General features: G+C 39.3%; 1 protein-coding gene across 2 annotated transcripts in view; it reads right to left on the reverse strand.

Annotated features, from left to right (window-relative positions):
* Positions 1-23,078, reverse strand: part of LOC129240059 (uncharacterized) — a 144,856-nt gene that overhangs the window by 69,931 nt on the left and 51,847 nt on the right. The window lies entirely within an intron of this gene.

The raw sequence follows: 23,078 nt of genomic DNA on the forward strand, positions 1-23,078 counted from the left end.
AAAATGGTTAATCATCTCTCAGTAGCGCAATCCATTCACCGTAACTGCAACCAGCTTCATTTTCGAAAAAAAAGGTCCAATGACTCCGCATCCCACAGTCGCACGTTAAGGATGGAGAGGCTTTTCAACAATAACTCTTGGATTTTCTGAGCCCCAGATCCGACAATTTTGCTTGTTGACGAAGCCACCGAGGTGGAAATGGGCCTCATCACTCAAGATGATTTTTCAATGGAATTGCGGATCATTTTCATGCATTTCAACGGCCCAATCAGCAAAGATACGAAGTTGTTGATAATCGACTGGCTCGGGTTCTTGTGTTAACTGCACTTTATAAGATTTAAGACCCAAATCTTTATGCAAAATATGGTGTAATGACGTTTGTGGAATGCCTAAGTCCAAAGAACTGCGAGGAATGGACAAACCTGGGGTTTCTTCAACACTTTCTCCTACAACAGCAATATTTTCGGCTGTTCTTGAGCGACGTGCACGGGTTTTATTCTTCACATCACTAACTTGTTCCAACAGCTCGGATTTGTTCACCCATTTCTGTATTGCGGTCCGACAAGATGCTCCAACCCAATGACCCAAAAATGTTCGAGGTTTACGAACCGTCTCTGCCAAATTTTCACCATTTTTATAGTGAATTTTTATTAATGGCGTAGTTTCTACTTGTCAAGTATCAAAAAATGACAGCTTCAAAAGTGACATCTACCGAAATAGCGGGCTATTCAAAATAACACCTGTTATTGGAAAACCCTTTATTTTGAAAATAGGGTCTTTAACCTAAGTATACTTTATGGTTGCATAAGGCGACTGCGACCAATTTCATCCTATGGATCGGTAGTTTGGTGGAAAGCTCTAGGGCAAGTCTATAATATCAAATTAATTGGTAGAATACAAAGATCAGCCTGGGCAATAACGGTCATGTTCTAGGGACGTTCTTAATACACTGACTCTTATTACTCCGGTAGATCTCCATATCTAGAAAATGGCAATAATGAGAGAATTTGGGTTAAATGAAACAGGCCGAAGGAAGGATAAAACTTTTGGACATGCCAGTCTCTTAGTGCGACAAACTCAGTTCACCTCGGAGGGAGCTGATTACATCATCCCAACGGTGACATTCAACAGGAATTTTGCCACCTACGTTCCATCTCGGGAAGAATAGAGTTTGGGACTTTTACTAAAAAACTGCGTCACTACAGTCTATTCAGATGGTTCTAAACTGGATTGTGGCGTTGGAGCTGGTATATATGTATTCTCATGGATTTAGCATTGAAAAATCTGTACGGAAGTACTGTTAATTGGCAAATCAGCGCTTTAGTACTACTTGAGGAGTGCCAGACCGGCACTTCAACCACTTCATCTACCTGGGGAGTCTAGTAAGTTACTAATCGCAGATTTCTCTTTTAAGGGCAATGTCGCTATTCTTTCGGATAGCCAAGCTGCAATACAGGCACTGGATGCGGCTACAATAACCTCTAAACTGGTGGAAAAAAGTAGGAATGGCCTTACCACCTACAAAAATTTTAATAATCGGTATTCACACCACTCGGAGCAATCAAGAATGCAAGCTCTTCAAAATTCCTCCGAATCGCGGATTGTATATGGACAGATCAGACGACACGCAAAATTAGCAGAACGTTATGGCCCACCTACAATCTCAAACAATCGTCAATATTGTTAATATTGCAGACTCACGGCAGTCATAACTGGCTTTTGGTCTGTTGCAGCAGAATGGGGCATCCCTCATAACCCACATTGTCAAAGTTGTAAGCGAACAGATAGAAAAGAAACGATTTTCCATTTCCTCTGTGAATGCCCTGCCCTGTGGAACGAAAGAAAGTCAACCCTGGGCAAACCATTGTTTGATAGTCGCGATCAACTATCTGGCTTAGACGTCAATAACCTAATAAGGTTCTTAAACCACATAGACTGCATATAGCCATGCTGTACATAACCGTTAAACAAGTTGGTAATGAGGATGTGTCAACAAAATGTTGTGGAAGCGCTAGTTAGATTCTGGATGAATAACCACTTCAACCTACCAACCAACCACAGTCCGTAGCATTTGCCCCATCCCAGCTGCCATCCCAAGACTTTATTGCATCTGATTTTTTTCTACGGAGTTGTTGCAAATAGAAAGTTTAAAAGTTAACAAAAGAAACCCATTAAATTTAATTATTTCGATGCTATTAATAAATGAGCCGGTTGCCATTTCAACTTGACAGGCAGCGATAAATAAGAACTAGTTAGTTTGTGATAAGATACCGTACATGTGCCACTCAGCATGAATGCCATTAAAATTATTTCATATTAATATATCACTAAAAGCACTTGAAATAACTGGTCAAAAAATAAAATAAAAAAAATTAATTATATAAATTGCATCGAATTTTTTTTCGTCCATATGTCAAAGGTGTAAGTGCTGATATTTAGTGCGCTATACTAAAAAAAACGACCGAAATACATTCGCATATTTATGAAAGCATGTCTTTTACGGCAAAAAAGGAAAAATCCAGTTGCGCAATGCTGTTTTCCCCGTTTTTTTACTTAGGAAATCAAGGCACTCGATCAGCCAACAAAAAGGCGAATGTGCGGGTATCTGCTACTCAATTAAATCGAATAAATGAACACATTAAAAATCTTGAGCATTCTTGCTATAAATCACATTTGGAGTATACAAGAAGTCATAAAAGTTGAACAAGTGGGCTTTCTTGCTTTCGATAGGGATAATTTTTTAAATATTTTTAGGAATGATGTAGTGGCTGTTTCGGAGACTTCGCTTCGGTTTAGCCACATGAAATTCCAGCGATAGTAAAATCAGCCGCTGACAGCTGACTTTTGCGCAGAATCTTTTGCTGTTTCAACATGAAGAGGCTTGCAATTGTGCGGCTTTATTTCAAATAGTTGGGTATAACTTACTTTACGATATGTCTTTTGTCGCTAAGCCTAATTTTCGGCTCAATTACGGAGGCCATCACAACCACAAAAACTCACTTTTTGGTGAGATGTATGGGTTGTTCGAGTCATTGCTGAATATATTTAAAAAAATTACGCCGCCAGAGTCAATATTGAGCGCCGTTTGAAACGCACTATTTATGACTTATTTTAGTAGCTGCCCGATTGTATGTAACAGCATAAAAAATAAATAGAGACATATAAAGGGTCCTTCAAAATTGACGTCTATCCTTGTTTTGTGTCAAATTTGGTATTTGGCAAGTAGACAGATGCGGAATTTTCCACGTTCGAACAACGCGTTAAAATTTTTATAATAGAAAATGTTTTTGAGAATGGCCCATCTTAAAGGGGGGAAATCGGCTTAGGAGACCGAAATTTTGGTGTTCTTCGTGAATTTTTTGAACAAGGAAGGAATAATCAGAAATTGTTTAAACTTGGAGGGTATTTTACTTATATTTTTAAGTACACTTTAAAATTCTTTCAAGCCATTTCCGCCGGAAATAGTGGCGTTAGAGCGTTTTGTCCATGGACGATCGCCATCCGAGTATCTTGCGGATGGGCATTCCTGAAGTTGCTATTTTGCTCTGTAATCAACAACAACTTTTCGTTTCTTTCGTTAACAACATATTTCCTAAGAATATGAACCTAATTGTGATAAAATAATATTGAAAATTGCATATCTTTGAGGCGCTTGAACACAATGTAATTTTTTCATACCATATTTTTTCATCTATTTTGCTTAAAAAAAATATGTTTAATGATAATATAATCCCAGAATTAGGTTCATATGACTAAGGATTGAATAAAGAATACTCCGAAAAAATGTATAACGATTGAGCTAGAAAAAAAGTTGAAAAAAGTAGTTTCGAGAAAAACGTCGTTCTAACTAACGCGCGCTACGGTGCGGAACCGAAGGGAAGTCACTTAAGTGCTCATAGAATGGGGAATAATGCGAATTTCGCTTTTAAATTTTTACCACATTTTACTGAGTAGTTATACTAACAATTTATGCAATAAAAAAAGTCGATTTTTTGATAAGTCTAAATTGGTTTCCCCCTTTAGAAAAACATATCGAAATTTTTTTTTTTTTTTTGTGTGGAAATAATCGTCCGAATGAGTCGACAGTTCAAAGGATGGGGAAAAAATTTCAAGAAATTGGTTTTATGGAGGAGATAAGGAGGACTGGCAGTCCCAAAACTGGACGTTGTCTTGAAAATATTGCTGCTATAGCATAAAGTGTGGCTGAACACACTTGAATATGGATATCTCGACGCTCTCAACAATTAGACATTAATGAATCGACTATTTGGCGGATTTTATCGGTAGACGCGCTCGTAGTAGACATTTCAATGATGCCATTTTTCACATAAAATTGTTAAGAGCTCTATTGAAATAGTGAAAAAAAAACAGTGCAACTTGAAAGGGTATAAATTTAGGGGCGTCTTTTGATACACCCTTTATAATTTTTATTTTCTATGTATATACAGAAATTACGTAATAGCGATTTGTCACAGAATTACAAAATAATTTTTCTGTCAATATATGTATTCCACACAAATAAATTGATTTAATAAAAACAAATTGATTTAATAAAAAAACAAAATGTTTTGCCTTCAACACCCATCCATGGAAATGCAGTGGCAATTTCAAAGACAAACAGTTCATATTGCCGCATTAAGTGTTTGCTTTGTTTTTGTTGAATTTATCGGCGTGCACACCTATGCGCATGTGTGTAAATGTATGTATGTGTGTGTGCATAGCAACAATAAAATGTAAATAAAGTGGCAGTATAAACTAAAAACTCATACGCACACTTATTTACTTGCATTTTGAACAACAAATGATTGACTGCTCGTTCGACTGTTTAAATGAATAAACGAATGGTAGAGTGGATGAAGCAACAATGCAGAGTAAATAACAGCATAATTGACCGGGGGTGGGTATAAACAAGGTGTTGCATCACCTCGTAGCAAATCGGGCTGAATTCAGACCTGCCCGGACACTCTTTAGGACGATGGCAAAAACCAACAAAGTGGCGCTAAAAGCCAAAGCCAAGCAAAAAGTCTTCCATAAATTACTTTCTGGCAGATTACACACCCAGTCTGTGCTAGTTGTGGCTACTACTACGACTTTCAGCCTTGTGATGTTTCTGGAAACCTTTGTTGGTTTAGAAACCTTTGGGCAACTCCGGTCTCCTCTTTCCACCTTCTTTCGAATTGAAGGCGGCATAATTAAGTTGTAGAGGGGCATTGCTGAACTTGTCTAGCAGTTCAGCTGCCTATGGCATTGCCGAGAAAATCCTGTCCGAGCCTTAAGAGGCACTCGCTGAAACATTATTAATTTTCTACGAAATCTTCTGCCATATAACGAAAGAACAATATGAAGGTTATACAAGGGGACGCAAAATTAATCATCCAACTTAGGTTATCTTAGCCAGGTTGCTTGTCCAAGACAAGACACTCGGTGGCCCTAAGGCCCATTGAGATATCTGCATTAGATTTCCATCCGCTGACTAAGTTGCTTAGATCACTTGGATATTTTTAAAGAGGTAAATAATCCCTCCAGTGAAACATTATGCAAATTTCGCAGGTCTTCAAAAAAATATTCACCAAGATATTTGGCATAGCTTCTTTAAAGTGCAGGACATCACAGAGGAGGTGCTGTACCGACTTAATTTTTTCTTCATTTCAACAACTCCTGCCTAAGTCATTCTGAGGCACAACTATTCTACTAGTTAGGGTCCCAATAGCGCAGTGAACCGTTATAACACCTGAAAGAAAGCTGGTAGTTTATCTCTTGTACCCAAGTAGACATTTTGTCCTTTAAACGTTCAGTTTTGGCCAGACCGGTTTGAATACCCTATACTTAGTAGTCGGTGACCACCTTCCACGATTACACTCAAATCAATCGCAGTACACAGTTCGTTTAGGGGAATGCTTATGTTCGCTACCACTCGCTGAAAGTCATGCTCGGAGGCTTTCCTTGCACACTCATCATTCGGCTAAGAGGGAGAGAGACCTCCTGCATTCTTTAACACATCCTGAGTTGATGCGCGCTGAGGCCAATACCTTGATCGCTGTTTGACCATCATTTGCTGGAGGTAAGTCCGTTAGTCTTATCGCGATGGAACGCATTGTACGACGGCGTGCTTAAAATGGCCCTTCCCGCAGAAGCAGCAATTGTTGGGTACGCTGATGATATCGCGCTGGTGGTAGTAGGCACACGTCTCGAGCCACTGACGACCATATGCAATGACGCAATTTCACGTATACGAAAATGGTTGATAATAGCAACCTGCACTTGCACTTGCAGTGCAGAAGACAGAATTAGTCTTGCTAAGCAAAAGGAGGGCACGCGAGGAGATAGTGATAACGGTAGGAGAGCACTCCATAAGATCTCAGCCGTACTTGAAGTATCTAGGAGTCATCACTGACTCAAGACTAACGTTGAAGGATCATTGTGAGGCGGTCAGCAAGAAAGCGTAGCTAGTACACAGTGCCCTTTCAAGGCTTATGCCAAATATAGGAGGTCCTCGGGAAGAAAAATGACAGCTGCTTTCAAATGTCACTACATCCGTGATAACATACGCAGCGCCGATCTGGGCAAATGCGGAAAAATCGCTTATGAAAGAAGCGCTTATCGAACTGTTTCAGATGATGCCATAGCAGTCATATCGAGGAAAATCCCCACAGATCTCTCGGTCAAAGAGCTGCAGAGGCTGTGTAATCTACCGCGGGAAATACCGCTCGGTGATAATGTAGAAGAAGAGAGACAACGAACAATCAGAGAGTGGCAGCAATGCTGGGACCTTCAAAAAATGGTCGTTGGATGCACAAACTGATACCAGACATAGAGAAATGGTATCAAAGGAAGCGCGGGGAAGTTGACTTCTACGTGACGCAGCTGCTAAGTGAGCACGGATGTTTTAAAGAGTATCTACACCGCTTTAATTTGGAAAACGACGCGTTTTTCCTGGTCTGCCCCGACGAACCAGAGAATACAAGGCATGTGCTTTTCCGGTGCTCGCGTTTCGACACCGAAAGAGAAAATCTTTGCAGGGTTTTTGGTGATTTTACGATGTAAATGTGCGATTAACCTGGAAAATGGCGAGCATTAAGTGGTGTAGCCCCACATAACAGCAGTGCAAGAGCCCTGGGTCTTTAGGGGCCGTCTCTGTGGCTTAAGTGCGCTGAAAGGGGCCACGTTACTATATGACAGGAGTTCTAGCAGACCTAGGACCGGTCTTATAGTATCATCCCATCTCACTGTGACGGGTCTTGAGCAATTCTGTTGCCAAGACCTGGTAGCGGCTGAGGTGTGTTATAGAGGTAGACGCGGATGGTCGAAGTTTGTGATTGCATCTGCTTACTTTCCTTACGATGCTCTGGAAGGGCCACCACCCGGGAAGGCCACTAGTCTCATGAGGTTCTGTGAGCGGCGCAGTCTGGGCCTCATCCTATGTTGCGATGCTAATGCCCAGCATACAATCTGGGGCAGCAGCAAGTGCAATGGACGGGGCTCTCGACTATTCGAATTTATCGCGTCCTCCTGCCTAGACATACAAAACAAGGGCTCACAGCCAACGTTTGTAACGTCTAGAAGACAGGAGGTGATTGATCTAACCCTATCAAACTCAAAACTTGGGTGGTCAATCAAGAACTGGAGAGTCCTTGCCGAAGATTCGTGCTCGGACCACAGGTACATTGAGTTTCAGTGTGGCGAGGAGGCACATATGCCATTGCCCTCTAGAAACCCAAGAAAAACAGACTGGCAGAAGTTTAGGGAGGCGTTGCGGGACCTTGACGTTGCGCCACCAAGACTTCGAAAAGAACAGGCCATTGAGGCGGCTGTTGAGAAACTTAACGCTGCCCTAACCGACTGTTTTGAGTCAGCCTGTCCAACTCGACCTCTCCCGAGCCGGACTCCCGTTCCGTGGTGGAACCAAGAGCTCCAGATGTTGAGGCGTGAGTCGAGAAAACTTCTAAACCGGGCCCTCAAGACTAACCTTGCAGAGGACTGGGAGCGATACCGTGATGTTCAGAAGAACTACAAGAGGCTTATTCGGGAATCGAAAAAAGCCTCATATAGAGAATTCTGCAGCGGTATTGAATCTCTGAGTGACACGGCGAAGTTGGTTAGGATCCTGAAAAGGGACCCAACGGCAAAGCTGGGGTCACTTAGGAAATCTGATGGCTCCTTCACGGAGCGGAAAAGTGAGACACTCAGCTTGCTGATGGAGTCTCACTTTCCTGGTAATCAGATAAGCATCAGCCGGCAACAGCCCTTATTGATAGAGGCAGTTGTCAGAGCTGCTACACCTTCTCGGCATGACTGGTTCGTTGCCAGATCTGTGGTGAATGAGGCCGCCATTCGATTTGCCATCAAATCTTTTGACGACTACAAGTCGCCCGGGCCAGATGGCATATTTCCTGCCATGCTGAAGGAGGGTGCAGAGTTCGTGACAGCAGCCCTGAAGAAAATCTTCTCGGCATGCCTGGCACTGGCTTACATACCACGCTCTTGGAGGATGGTGAGGGTCGCTTTCATCCCAAAGGTTGGAAAAGACGACTACACCAGCCCCAAAAGCTTTAGACCAATCAGCATGACCTCTTTCATGCTGAAAAGTCTCGAACGACTGGTGGAACTGCGCATACGTCAGAAGTCGCTGAAGGCTCACCCTCTGTCTCTATTTCAGCATGCCTATCAGAGTGGAAAATCCTGCGAGTCGGCACTGCAAAACCTTGTTGCTAAGATAGAGCTGGCCATCGACAGGAGGGACTACGCTATGGGTATCTTTTTAGACATAGAGGGGGCGTTTGATAATGCCACTTTTGATAGTATGTGTAACTCTGCTAGTAGGCACGGCGTAGACCGGGTGCTAGTAAATTGGATTCGTTCGATGCTGGCCCAAAGAATCGTTTCGGTGCGAGCAGAGGAAGATCTGCTGGTGTCATCTGGGGTTAACAGAGGCTGCCCCCAAGGCGGCGTGCTGTCTCCGTTACTCTGGTGCATGGTAATCGATCCTCTGCTCACCACCTTAAACGATTCGGGAGTCTACGCACAAGCATATGCGGACGACGTTGCTTGTTTAGTAACAGGCTCTTCGCTTATGAACATCTGCAGGAAAGTGCAGAAAACTCTGGATCGGATTGACACTTGGTGCTGTGCGAACGGGCTGTCGGCAAATCCCGCCAAGACTGGTATTGTCCTCTTTACCAGAAGGAGGAAGCTTGACGGAATAGTTCTGCCAAAGCTAAAAGGAGTCACAATCCAGCTATCCAAGGAAATTAAATATCTAGGAGTAATCCTCGATAGTAAGCTCCTATGGAAATCACACGTTGAGACAAAGGCATCCAAAGCGCTGACAGCCTTCTGGCAGTGCAAAGGTGTCTTTGGGAAAACGTGGGGTCTCTCTCCTAGCAAGGTCCTATGGATCTACACAGCTATGATAAGACCCATTATCACCTATGCATCAGTGGTCTGGATGAGTAGACTATCCCTAGTGGGAGTCAGGAGGACCTTATCGAGACTACAACGCACTGTGGCCATCTGTTGCACCGGAGCTTTTCCGACTACTTCAGGCCCGGCACTAGATGCTCTGATTGGTTTACCACCACTTGATGCTTTCATCCGAGGAGAGGCCCTGAAGGCCATCTGCAGACTGAAACACAGTGGGAACTGGTACGGCCCTTGTCCAGCATTGGAACACAGAGAAGGCATGGACATCGATCCAACGATTCTCTCCATGCCCCTTGACTCAATGCCATCAAGAGTCGTACTTGAAAAGAGATACAGTGTAGTGTTACCAGAGGCTCAGTTGTGGGGAGACTCAGAAAATGAGCCCGGCAAACACTGTTTTCGCATTTTTACGGATGGCTCCAGGACCGAGCATGGCTCCGGCTCCGGCTCTGGGGTCTACGTGGAATCCAGCGGGACAAAACTGCACTTTGCTCTTGGAATGCATGCATCTGTGTTTCAAGCGGAGGTGTATGCAGTTCAAGAAGCGATGAACTTTGTTGTGGAAAAACGATGGAGAGGCAGATCTATTTGTGTCTGCAGCGACAGCCAAGCAGCGCTTATGGCCTTAGACAGCCCTCAAACCACATCAGGGGTAGTGAAGTCCTGTAAATCCAGGCTGAACTATGTCGGCAGACATAACAGCCTGATGCTAACATGGGTCCCGGGACACGTGGGTATCGCGGGTAACGAGACCTCTGACTCCTTAGCTAAGATGGGCTCTGAAGCCAACTTCTTTGGCCCAGAGCTCGCTTTGCCACTCCCCTCTGCGGCCATCACGGCCACGGTTAGCAAATGGGTAACTACTACCCACAAGCGAGCTTGGCAGGCTGAGAGAGGCTGCAGATGGACAAAACTGATGTTACCTGTCATGTCCGATCAACTGTCGCAAACCCTTCTGTCATTAAGCAGAGGGGAGTGCAGACGGCTGGTTGGACTAATGACGGGCCACTTTCTGTGGGCAAAGCACATGGAAAGGTTGGGCATCTCAGACAGTGTACTCTGCCCAGCTTGTGAAGAGGAGGATGAGACGGCGGACCACTTCCTGTGTGTCTGCCCCGCCTTCGCCCGAATCAGGTTTGAGGTCTTTGGCACTGATGTGTTAAGAAGCGACCATCTTGGCTCCTTGGCACCACAAGATCTACTCAGATTTCTTCGGAGATCGGGTAGATTTAAAGAAAATTAAAAGGGAATCCAAGTGTAGTACAATGGACTCAATTAATGTCTGAGTGCTGCACTTGCTAGTTGTCCCGAAAAAAAAAAAAAAAAAAAAAAAAAAAAAAAAAAAAAAAAGTGGTGTAGCAGCGCGTATAATGAAAACGCTTCGTGATGAAGAATGGGTCCGAAAGCCGCACCTGCGTCAACTACAGCTTGATCTCCAAGCTAATAGAAATGATGAAGTGTTATTGCAAGACGAACACCAGACAGATTCTCGTACTGATAGAGACTGACTTGACTGACAGACTCTCGACGTATTACTTAACGGCAAAGTTCCGGGAGGAGCAACCGTTCGGACAAGAGCGGGTTTTAGTTCGGGTTAAAGTCCCACATTGACGGCACCTAATGGCTATGGGCTTTCGATGCTTTCCTTCTCCAAAAACCAAACCCGGTTAGGCAGTCTAAATAAGCCAGTTAGGGATAATTGCTCCGAGTAAACTCCCGATCCAGCGCCATTGCCCATCTTTGTATAAGTCGGTATAAATATGGTCACCGCTATCATCTGATTTAACTCTAGTCTGCCAATCTTTTTTGTCGGATATTCGATTTATTTTGTTTAGATCTATCCTAGGAACCAGTTAGTCTGTTTTCGAGACATCTTGCAAGTGTCACACAAATAGTACCCTATGATCAAAAAGTGCCGGGAAGGTGATGTTGATTATTTTCTTCGATTGCCAATGCGTACTGCACCATGCGTGCACCCACCGAGCCCAAATTGTGCTGGATTATTTGACCAAACACCAGGTGAATACCATCGTGCAAGCACCGTATTCACCTGATATGGCCCCGTGCGTCTTCTTTTTGTTTCTCAAGTTGAAGTTACCACTTCGTTGAAGGAGATTACACTCGATAGAGGAGATCAAAGAGAATGCAACGAAGGAGCTGAAGGCTATCCCTTCGACGACCTACCAGGAGTGCATGGAGGACTAGGTTCAACGTTGGCACATGTGTATTGCTTCAGAAGGGTCATATTTGAAGGAGATAAAATAAATTTGCCTGAAATTTAACTCTGTTTTGTTTTATTTAAACATTCTCGGTACTTTCTGATCATAGGGTAGGACTGATGCATGACCGTACGTGCGTGCCGCTTTGATCCCTGAGGCGGATGTGGATGCTATTCCTTTAACATGTATATCAATGAGTAGAATATGTAGAGTCCAACTTAGTTTTGAGCTTTCAGCGCTGCATTGCTTTCATCTCTTAGTGTACAGCAGCTGTCTACTTTACAAGTGTCAAATATGACTGACCTACGATGCCATATGCAAAATGTATGCATCATACGATAATAAATAATTTTGCGTTGTGTCGGTTCATAATACTTGGCTCTGCAATTTAGTTAGTGTCGCACTCAGGAAAGTTCATAGGCTGCATTATTCCTAAACCCTTCGTCATACAGTTAACCTAAAACACAAAAAGGTTTAACTCTTCACGAAATATGCATTGAAACCTACCTTTAAAATAAACTTCCCAATCCCCGATGATTCCAATAGAGAGCTTTATTATTTTGTGAAGCTATTCAAGAATTTACTGCCGGGTGGTTGAAACAACAAGCGCTCGACCACTCGTACAAGAATGCCATGCATGTAAAGTGGCATTTCAATTCTCATAGAGATGTGCGTGTATCTGCACAGATGCCTCTATCAAAGCCTATTGTTATCTAGAAAATTATTTATACCCGAATGCACTTGAATGCTGCAATTCAGTTTTGTTTTAATTTGCATTCATCTTCCTCCATTTGCTTCAATTAAGACCGGCCCAATCAAGAGAGATCAACGCTTCCAGTTAACGCATATTCCGGCAAGCTTGTGCAACTGTACACCCATACATCTATACATATTTACATATACACCAATTTTGATTATTTGATTATTTGATTTTCAGGCAATTTATTATATGATTTTAGGCGCTTAAGCTTTTCAGTACACTCCCAATTTACTTATGCACTGATATTTTGTGTTGTTGCTCGATATTCCAATTTGAGCGTTTGTTGTGAATTTTCTGAATTTTAGAACGAATCAGAAGTAATCGAATCCTATAGAAAGTGTGCATTTATGCATTTACTACTCACTATGAATTACTATTATCGAAAATAGTATTTCAGTTTAGGATTTTTTTTTTCGGCTAATGGATGTGTTCGTTTTCAAAATTTGAGCAAAGTTGGTAAACAATTTGATTGGATCAATTGAATTTTTTGCCATAATAATTGCCAATTTCTTTTCGGGCCTTCGAGTTCTTTTTATCAGTTTTGCTAAAGGGTGTCCGTTTAGCAAGTCTACATTGTTAGTACATATAACAGACAGTGGCACCCTTTTTGGGTATTTGGATGCGTTTTTCCACCTATATGCGGCGTGCGTTTTGATTTTGTTCCACAAATGGAGGGATCTACAGTTCTGAGACGGGTCGGAACGACAGATAGATTCTTATGAGCTTCCGTGCTTTTTCGTGTCAGAAATACGCTCAAAGATTTGCCATTGCTTGCTGAGGCGCGACCGCTGTTAGAAAAACGTTTTCTATTATTTGATGTTCATTTACCGAGAGTCGAACCAACGCTCTTCCGAATTCATTCGGCTACGTTGGCCGAAATTACGCAAAATTAAATCTTGTGGAACATTTTGCTAATCAAAGTTTTCTATAAATCTCTTAACCGCCTTTGGCTTGAGCTTCAAAAAATCGTTCACATATCGCATAGCTACTGAATAGACTATGGATTTTGTTTAGTGATATATAGACACCCATCTACTACTACTACATCTACTTTTTAAAAGCTGAAATGTGGCAAGTACTGCTGTCTGGTCAAATGCTGCTAACTGAATGGACGTAGTGCGCACCCACTGTTGAGAAAGCTATTTTTTACGCTATACCGGATTTTTTTTGGTGGTAAACATACATTGGACAGATCAGGTGGAGAAGGAATTGCCTTTACTTGGTGTTTCCTACTGGCCCCAGTTAGCACGAGACAGAAAGGACTGGTGCCCTTTGTTAAACTCTGCCAAAATCGCTTCAGCTGTTATCGTGCTAATCAGGAAGAAGAAACAATAAATACAATACTGTGGTATTTTTATAGTATATAATTTTTATATAGATAGATCATAGCTCAGCTTCTCCACGGTATCAATTCAAACGTTTCATATTTGAGGTACACATGCGCGGGAGGGTTAAGTCCCAATGGGTTTCGCTACACCTTATCTATTTTTTTTTTCAATGGGTTGAATTAAAATCCAACTTCTTTGGCTGAAAACCCAATTCATTTGAAATGCCTGAAATTTTTGTGCATATAAACTATTTTCCATATCAATAGCTTTTTTACTAAACAAAAAAAGATTTTGCGTGCTGGAAATCTTTATTTAGAGCTTTGCCTTTACTTCGATTATTGCTTGTCTGTTTGTATACTGCAGCTGTTTACCTTAGAAGTGTCAAATGTGATTCGCCATTTACAAAAATTATAAATCTTCCGATAGTATGCCTAATTTCGCGCCACCTTGTAGTTGTAATAGTGAACATACATTCCGGGTATTTGTACCAACATAAAAAACTTTAAAAATCGAAAATCGAATGTGCGTCAAGGAATTATATTAAGTTGCTAGCATACGTTGGATTATTAAATATATGACATTATTCATTTTTTTAATTTTCAAAAATATCAAATCATAGAGATTCTCCACGCTCAAACAGTTGATATACCAAGTTTTGACACCATCGATTGATTTATCTTAAATACATCGGATCACTATTTAGTTTCACATTAAAACTAATTTATATTGAGCTTCATCTCCGACAAATTAGGTCTTTCTTGAGCTTCTTTTACCTAGCACGCACGCACAATCATAAAGTAAATATTTCTTAAGCAGGCATTACGTTCCCACCGATTTGAGTCTCTTGTTCCACCCTTTGATTCTCGACTAAAGCTAATTATAATAATTAACAAAATCTTGAAAAGAGAAGGACAGTTCTTTCACCTTTCAGTGTTGTTAATGGCATCGTTCTGCTTCGAAAGGAATTTCTTAATGAAAATCCCTTCTAGACTGGAAAATCCATCACCCAACATACTCGTTAAGATCTACACGGACGGATCTAAAATGGACACTTGCCTAGGATCAGGTTTATACTGCGAAGAGCTTTCTATCAGTGAATCCTTTAAACTACCGGATCACTGTAGTGTTTTTCAAGCGGAAATAAACGCTATTCATGAAGCCTTAAAATGGTTAAAGATAAACAGAATATCATCAACAGATATCTGCTTTCTATCAGACAGCCAAGCTGCCCTACGGGCCCTGGATGCATTCCAAATAACATCAAGGAGTGGCATACATTGTCGCCAATCTCTTAATGAGATGGCCAAACAATATCGTACCATCTCATGTTGGGTTCCAGGCCACAGAGATATACCAGGGAACTGTAGAGCTGACCAACTTGCAAGAGAAGGTACCTGTATGCCAAACATAAGTAATTTTACGGGGTTACCTCTCGCAACTCGTAAGCTTCTTGTTATAGGCCTTAGAACCTTAGTAGGGGCCCTCACAGGACATTGTCTCATAGGAAATCATGCAAGGAGATTAGGCGTTTACATGCATGATTTCTGTCGTAGCTGTAGAAATGAGGAATGCACCTTTTTTTCCACATGCCCGGCTCTAGCCAGAAGCAGGAACCGATATTTAAGATCCTACTTCTTAATGAATATAGATAATCTATACACTTAGGATGGTTCAATATGGAAAGGGAAATGTAACCCATCCCCTGCGGCTGACAACGTACACATTTTTTGGTCTAAGTGGTATCTCTGTTCCTATGTGCGATGCGGCTGCCAAACCTAATCTAGCCTAATGGCATCATCGACTGTCCAGATTTGATAAGCTTGAATGTTCCAAAAATAAATCTTCGTTCTAATAATTTGCTGACAGTTAAATAAATTTAAATTATTATTAAATATAAAAAATGCAATAATAAAATATTTTTAAATCATACCAAAAAATTGCATTTCTTTATTTATTATAAAAAGAATACAAAAAAAAAACTGCAGAAAGAAATTAAATGGAAATATTATCTTTTAAATTCATAAGAAAAACATAAGCAAACATAGGGAAACATAAGAAAAAATATAAAAAATACGTAAGAAAAAATATACAGATAATAAATAAGAAAAACATTGGAAACATAACAAAGCATAAGAAAAAAATAAAAAAATGCATAAGAACAACATAAGGATACATAAGAAAACATAGGAAACATAGGTAAGAAAAAACATAAAACATAAGAAAAAAATACATAAGAAAAACATAAGGAAACATAAAGAAAAAATATAAAAAATTCATAAGAAAAACAAAAGAAAACATAAGAAAACATTGGAAAAATAAGAAAACATAAAAAAACATAAGAAAAAATATAAAAAATACATAAGAAAAACATAAGGAAACATAAGAAAAGATATAAAAACATACGTAAATAAATTATAAAGATAATACATAAAAAAACATTAGAAAACATAAGAAAAAATATAAAAAGTACATAAGAAAAACATAAGGAAACATAAGAAAAAATATAAAAACATACGTAAAAATATGTATTATCTTTAATACATAAAAAAACATTGTAAAAATAAGAAAACATAAAACAACATAAGAAAAAATATAAAAAATATATAAGAAAAACATAAGGAAACATATGCAAAAATATAAAAACATACGTAAAACAATTATAAAGATAATACATAAAAAAACATTGGAAAAATAAGAAAACAAAAAAAACATAAGAAAATATATAAAAAAAACATAAGAAACACATAAGGAAACATAAGAAAACATAAATAAAAAACATAAAAAACATAGGAAACATAAAAAAACATAAGAAAAGATATAAAAAATGCATAAGAAAAACATAAGAAAACATAAGGAAACATAAGAAAAAATATAAAAACATACGTAAAAAAATTATAAAGATAATACAAAAAAAAAATTTGGAAAAATAAGAAAACAAAAAAAAACATAACAAAAAATAAAAAAAATACATAAGAAATACATAAGAAAACATAAAAAACCATAGGAAACCATAGGAAACATAAAAAAACATAAGAAGAAATATAAAAAATTCATAAGAAAAACATAAGGAAACATAAGAAAAAATATAAAAACATATAAAAACATACGTAAATAAATTATAAATATAATACATAAAAAAACATTGGAAAACATAAGAAAAAATACATAAGAAATGCATAATAAAAACATAAGAACCATAAGAAGAAATAAGAAAAGCATAAGGAATTATAAGAAAAAAATAATAATATTTAAAGAGTAAACCACCGATGCTCGCGCACTTCGACACTATAATTCATTATGCAATTCAAGACTGTTTGATTTCCCTTTATCTACATCTGATTTTGTAAAAATTAAAAAAAAAATTTAATTGAGGTACTTGATATTGGATATACACCCATTTATTGATTGCTAATATTTTAGTTGCCAAAGTTGGCTTGTTTTTCTTTGCATTTCTGTCTAGTCTGTAAGGCAATTTGTACTGTAGATTACTAAAATAAATAAATGTAGTAAAATAAATAGCATAGGGAATCTTCTACTTAAAACTCGCTTTAAAGCTATCTACGAAAGTCAATTAACGTTTCACCCATCTAAAGTTTCAATGCAAAATATCTCTCCATAATTCACTAAATCTCAATTAACACTTGCCTTGTGGCAGCATTTGTTGCAACAACTTCGAGCTTGTAAGGTGATGAATACATGCAAAACTTTTGCCCAGAAGCACTCAATAGATTTCGAAAGTAGATAAATAGCTGGAGGACAATGAATTTAGGTTAAAAACACAGCCAACTACATCCCTTAAGGGGTTAGGTGGGTTTGAAAATTTCAAAAAATCGATTTTTTTTTTTTTTTTGTCTTATTAAATAGTATAACATGTTTAAAATATTCTCCTAAAATTTCAAATTGATCCGAGTAAAATTCTACGAGATAGACCCTTCAGAAGTTCCGCCCATCAGGCCATGTCAGTGCAGCGTTTCGCAGGTATACGCGTTTATCTCAAAACTCGATTTTTTAAGTCGGTGGACACGATTTCTCGAAAAGTTATGAAGCGATTTTGTTCAAATTTTGCACACATCTTTGAAATAACGTTATCAAGTTATTGAACGAAGGATTTTTTTTTATTTTTATTACAACTAATTTTTTCGAGCCAACACATGACGAAAATTTGACCAAAAAATGTGTTTTTTTGTTCAAAGTCTGTCAAAAATTCAAATTAAATTTTATTTTTTTTTCCTTCGTCCAGTAACGAGATTTATCCATGTACTAACGAAATATTTTTGGTTTTTTGATTTTAAATGAACCAATAATGAGTTATGCTGTCCACGGCAAGAGCATTTTTTTGTGAGACGTTAACGGAGATGAGGTACCAACGGCTGAGTTTTCGGAATTTTTAAATAAAAATTTCACAAAATACTGTTTAAATATGTATCTTTGATATGCTGAATTGTTTAAATAAAATATATGATTGTATATATTAAAAAAAAAATAGTAAAAATACCCTTTTTTTGAACCTCTGTAACCCACCTAACCCCTTAACTGATTCGCTCAAGACGCCACTGCTGCATATTAACAACAACGGTGGCCTTCTAATGAATTTGATGTGAACTTTGTGGGCTTGAACATGGCCACAAAGTAAATCTCGCCATTGTTGCCCGACTGTTGAGCATGTCACACACCATATGTTTGGTGTACGTATTTGCATATCCACATACGCAATGGCACTTCATCGTTCACGTGCCAATACATTTGGGTGCTAGTTTGTTTGTGTGGCATACACAGGTTTGTATGTATGAGTTTGTTTGTTGGTGCGTAATAATGTGTTGTTGAAATATTCGAATAATGTAAATAATTGAATTGGGTTTTCAATAACGAGCGTCACAACAGGCAAGTGAGATTCGCGCCTGCATGTATGCAATACACAACTACAATATTTATGTTTGCATGTGTGTGTGTGTGTGTGTGAAATTCACTGAAAACGGTTAAGAATACTCGAAGCAAATTTATCAGTCGGCTCGCAATCCAGCATAAAATATACATTGACACGCACACATGCGCAAACAAAGTGTACACATTTACACTCACATCCAACCTAACCCAACGCCTTTCCAGCAAGCAAATTGCAACAACTTCGTCCATACCAAATTGTAGGTAAATATTTTTATGCATAAGTGTGTGTGTGTGTGAGTGTGGCTTACTGTAAACTAATGCCTCGGCGTCTACAAATACTTGACATCGACACTTGGCAATGTATTGTGTGTATTCATGTGGTGAATGTCGATGTTGTCGTCAACGTCAACAAAATCATTGTCGATGAAGCACTCTCGCCCTCATCGTGACTGTTGTTGATGTGATTGTTGTTTTCGTAATTCTTGCTGCTGCTGCTGCTACGCTACTTGTTTGTTTTGGGATGTCATTAATAACTGTTCGTGTGTGTTTGTGCTCGCTCGGTTGTAGTATTTGCCAAAGCTTTTTGGTGTGTTTGCTGGTGAACGGGGTGGCGTTGTTGCTATAGCCCATTGCTTTTGTTGTTGCAGGCGCTTAGAGCTTGTTCTTGCTATTGCTCCGAGTATATTTTGTATTTTCGGTAGCTGTTATCAGTGTTGTTTACATTATTGCTGCTGCTGATACTGTTTCTGTTTCTATTTCTATTGGTGTTGGTGTTGATGTTGCATTGTACGTGCGCCCTGACCTGTTATAAATATGGCTTGTATTTTTGGTGTTGTTGTTATTACAATCAGCAACATTTCTTACACTCCATTTCATCCAGAACCAAGGAAGCGTAGTGTTACACTGCTTTATTGATTTTTACGTAATGTTGTGCTAAAGTCTCGGAGTAACGCAATTATTTGGGTTATCTATATTTTTTACTCTCTTTTGTTTTTGCCTCAAAAGACGTAAATATGTGACAAAGCAGCTTTCGAAAGCCAATAGGAGAGAAACCTAATGGAAATCATCAAGTTTAAGCTAAAATTCCTATATATACTATTTGCCCATGCATATAAAGGGTGGTTAAATTTCAAGGGCCGATGTTGAATGTGGACCACTCCTAAACGTTAACGACACCGTTGGACTTCTTTCTTTGGGGTTATTTCAAAGAAAAGGTGTACGTCGTTAAGCCAGCAATTATTCAAGAGCTAAAGGATAATTAATTCGGCACATTAACGGCATAGAACCTCAATTATACCTCAGCACCATCGGATGGAGGTGTGCCACCGAGGCCGCGGCGGCCATTTGGCCCATATTTTGTTCCATACGTAAATGAGCCATACTAATATCATCATAATAAAGAGAAATGACAATAATTTCCTAAAAAAATGGTATTTTATTCAAAATCAACACCAGCCCTTGAAACTTAACCATCCTTTATATGTATGCGCGCCCGTATAAATATTTGTATGCGCACTCGTTCTCTTACTCATACTCATACTTGTCTTCGTATTCGTATTCATATTTACAATTGTATTCGAATTTGCACTCTTACGCATAATCATATTTGTATTCAGTTTCGTATGCGTGCTCGTGTTCATACTCTAACTTTTCTTCCTATTCATATTCAAATTCACATTCACATTTGCATTCGAATTCGTCGCCGTACTCTTATTCGTATTTCTATTCGTGTTCATATTGAGCTTCACATTCATACACGGCGATAAGACCAGTAGCAACGCATGGCTGCGAGGTATGGGTACTGCTATTAACCATAAAAAGCTACCTTTTCTGCTTTGAGCGTCCAATACTAAGAAGGCTATTTGGACCAGTAAGGGAAGCTGATGGATCTTACAGAATGGGATACAATGATGAAATCTAACAACTGATATCAAGTCAAACCATTGTGCGTTTTGCTAAAACTCAGCGGCTATGACGGTTTGGACACCTTATCAGAATGGACGGCAGCAGGATTACGAAAAGGGCCTTCAACTCTTTTATTATGGGCAGTAGAAAACGTGGAAGATCGCCAAGAAGATGGGCAGACAACGTTGATGCAGATTGACGCCTAATAAATGCTAGGAGAAACGACTTAATGAACCGAGTCGTATGGAGCGTGATTGTGAAAGAAGCACTGATTCGCGCCGCGCTGTAATTGCTATGATGATGCTGATCCACATTCACATTCACATTCGAATTCACATTCATATTCGCACTCGAACTCGTACTGTTATTCAGTTTTCTATTCATATTAGCCCTCACATTCATATTCATATTCATATTAAAATTTATATTCATATTAATATTCGTATTAGCAGTCTGAATCTTAAACGTATTCGTATTCTTATTGAAGCAAAAAAGCCAAGCATATTTCGCAATAAATTAAAAAAAAAAAGTTCCGGACTCATCAACATCGCAGTGCCAGTGGTGATAAATTTTCTTAATTTTTTGTTTCGATCTATGGTAACTATGGCTCGACTATTTATTTTTTAGCTTTGTAGACCAACAGACCGGCAAATTGAATTGCGAATTAACGGGGGGAAAAAATATATGCTGATGTCGAGAAAAAAAGGGGCACACGCGAAATGAGGACATATGAATTTGAAGCGGTGAAAATTTGACGTATTTCCATACTTCCACCATAACACTAGCTATTCGACAAAGCAATGAACATCACAACCGACGAGAGAATACTAGCTGGGTATAGAGCATTCCACTAACCAACCAAACTTATCAAACTTGTTAAATTAAAGCCGCTGAATAGACCTTGCAAAATTATGTCGTATAAATCTGTAGTCGTCCAGTTTTTTGCTACGGATCGGAGCCGTGAGTGAAAAAGACCAAAAAAAAAATTCCAAGTATTTGAGAGAAAAATTTTGAGGCAAATCCAAACAGTTTTGCTGTTGCGAAAGCCACGGAGCAACCGACACAAAAACTAAAAATACTCAAAAAAAAAAAAATAATAATAATATATTAATAATTGGGACAGTCAAGCAGCAATAAAAACAAAAACCTCCTGTTGTATTAAGTCCAAAAATGTTCAAGGGAACAGGGAAGCCATAGAAAGGCTAGCCGCGAACAGAAGGCTGCTCATCTATTAAGTATCAGGTCACATAGGCGTCACATAGACGCCATAGGAAACGAAATAGTAGCGACACAGTTTGGTGCGGTTTATGGGCTGGAGGTATCATTGGACCGTACTTCTTCAAAGATGCTGCGAATCGTAACGTACCGTGAAATGATATCCAACTTTTTTTTGCCCAAAATGCAAGAGCTTGACTTCCATGACATGTGGTTTCAGCACAACGGTGCCACATGCAACACAGCACGCGTAACAATGGATTTGTTGAGAGGCGAGTTCGATGAACATTTTATTTCACGTTCGGGACCTGTCAATTGGCCACCCAGATCGTGCGATATAACGCCAATAGATTACTTTTTTGTGGGGCTATGTTAAAGCTCATGTCTATTCAAGCAAGCCTGTTTCAATTAACGCATTGGAAGAAAACATTAAAGCATTTATATGTGAGATACCGGCCGAAACATTGGAAAGAGTGTGCCAAAATTGGACTAAGCGGATGGACCATTTGAAGCGCAGTCGCGGTCAACATTTGCATTAAACCATCTTCAAACATTAAATTATGGCCTGTACTATCGATTTGAATAAAAATTTCATGCATTTTTCTGAACTGTACGTGTGTTCTTTTTAAAATATTTCCTATAGCTCTTAAAAAATCACCCTTTATTAAAGGTATGCTGATAAACCATAATCTGTTGGCTGCACGTGCTTACAAGATATGGATTACAAGAAAAGAGCAGAGAAGATATAGAGTAAACTTTAGACCACCTTCTGTGTCTTTGTCTGGTATCATCAAAAACACGCTCAAATTTCTGCGAGACCCAACGTTTCAAGGTCCGAAGGATATCTCAAAAATAGATCCTCCGGCGATGCTTAGCTTTGCTAAAAGCGTTGACATCCTAGGTGATGTGTACGCTAAATCCTCTCCAGTCTACTCTAAATCATCTCCAGTCTCCATAGCGTCGGTCTCCATCTTCCATCGCTAGGAACCAAAAGGTGGCATGACTTAAAGCCAGCCGGGTAAACCTAACCTTCGGTGCAGTAAAAAAACAATGGGGAATAGCGTCTTAGATGGACCATGAACTGGACCAACTTAGGAGAGAAGATAATGGCTAAAGGGCTGAGATGACTAGGCCATACCATGAGTATGGACCCCACGAGAGCTCAACGAAAAAAATTAACGCTAAAACATTTACAACGAATGCAAGAGGCAGACCAAGATCAAGATGGACTGACCAACTAGAAGACGAAAAGAGGTTACACAAGGTAAACAACTTTCAGGAATCAGCGAAGGATCGAGTCAAATGGAAATATTTTGTGCAGCAGGCCAAAGCTCACACAGAGCTGTA

The sequence above is a fragment of the Anastrepha obliqua genome, chromosome 3 (genome assembly GCF_027943255.1).
Source record: "Anastrepha obliqua isolate idAnaObli1 chromosome 3, idAnaObli1_1.0, whole genome shotgun sequence".
In the NCBI taxonomy this organism is placed as follows: Eukaryota; Metazoa; Arthropoda; class Insecta; order Diptera; family Tephritidae; genus Anastrepha; species Anastrepha obliqua.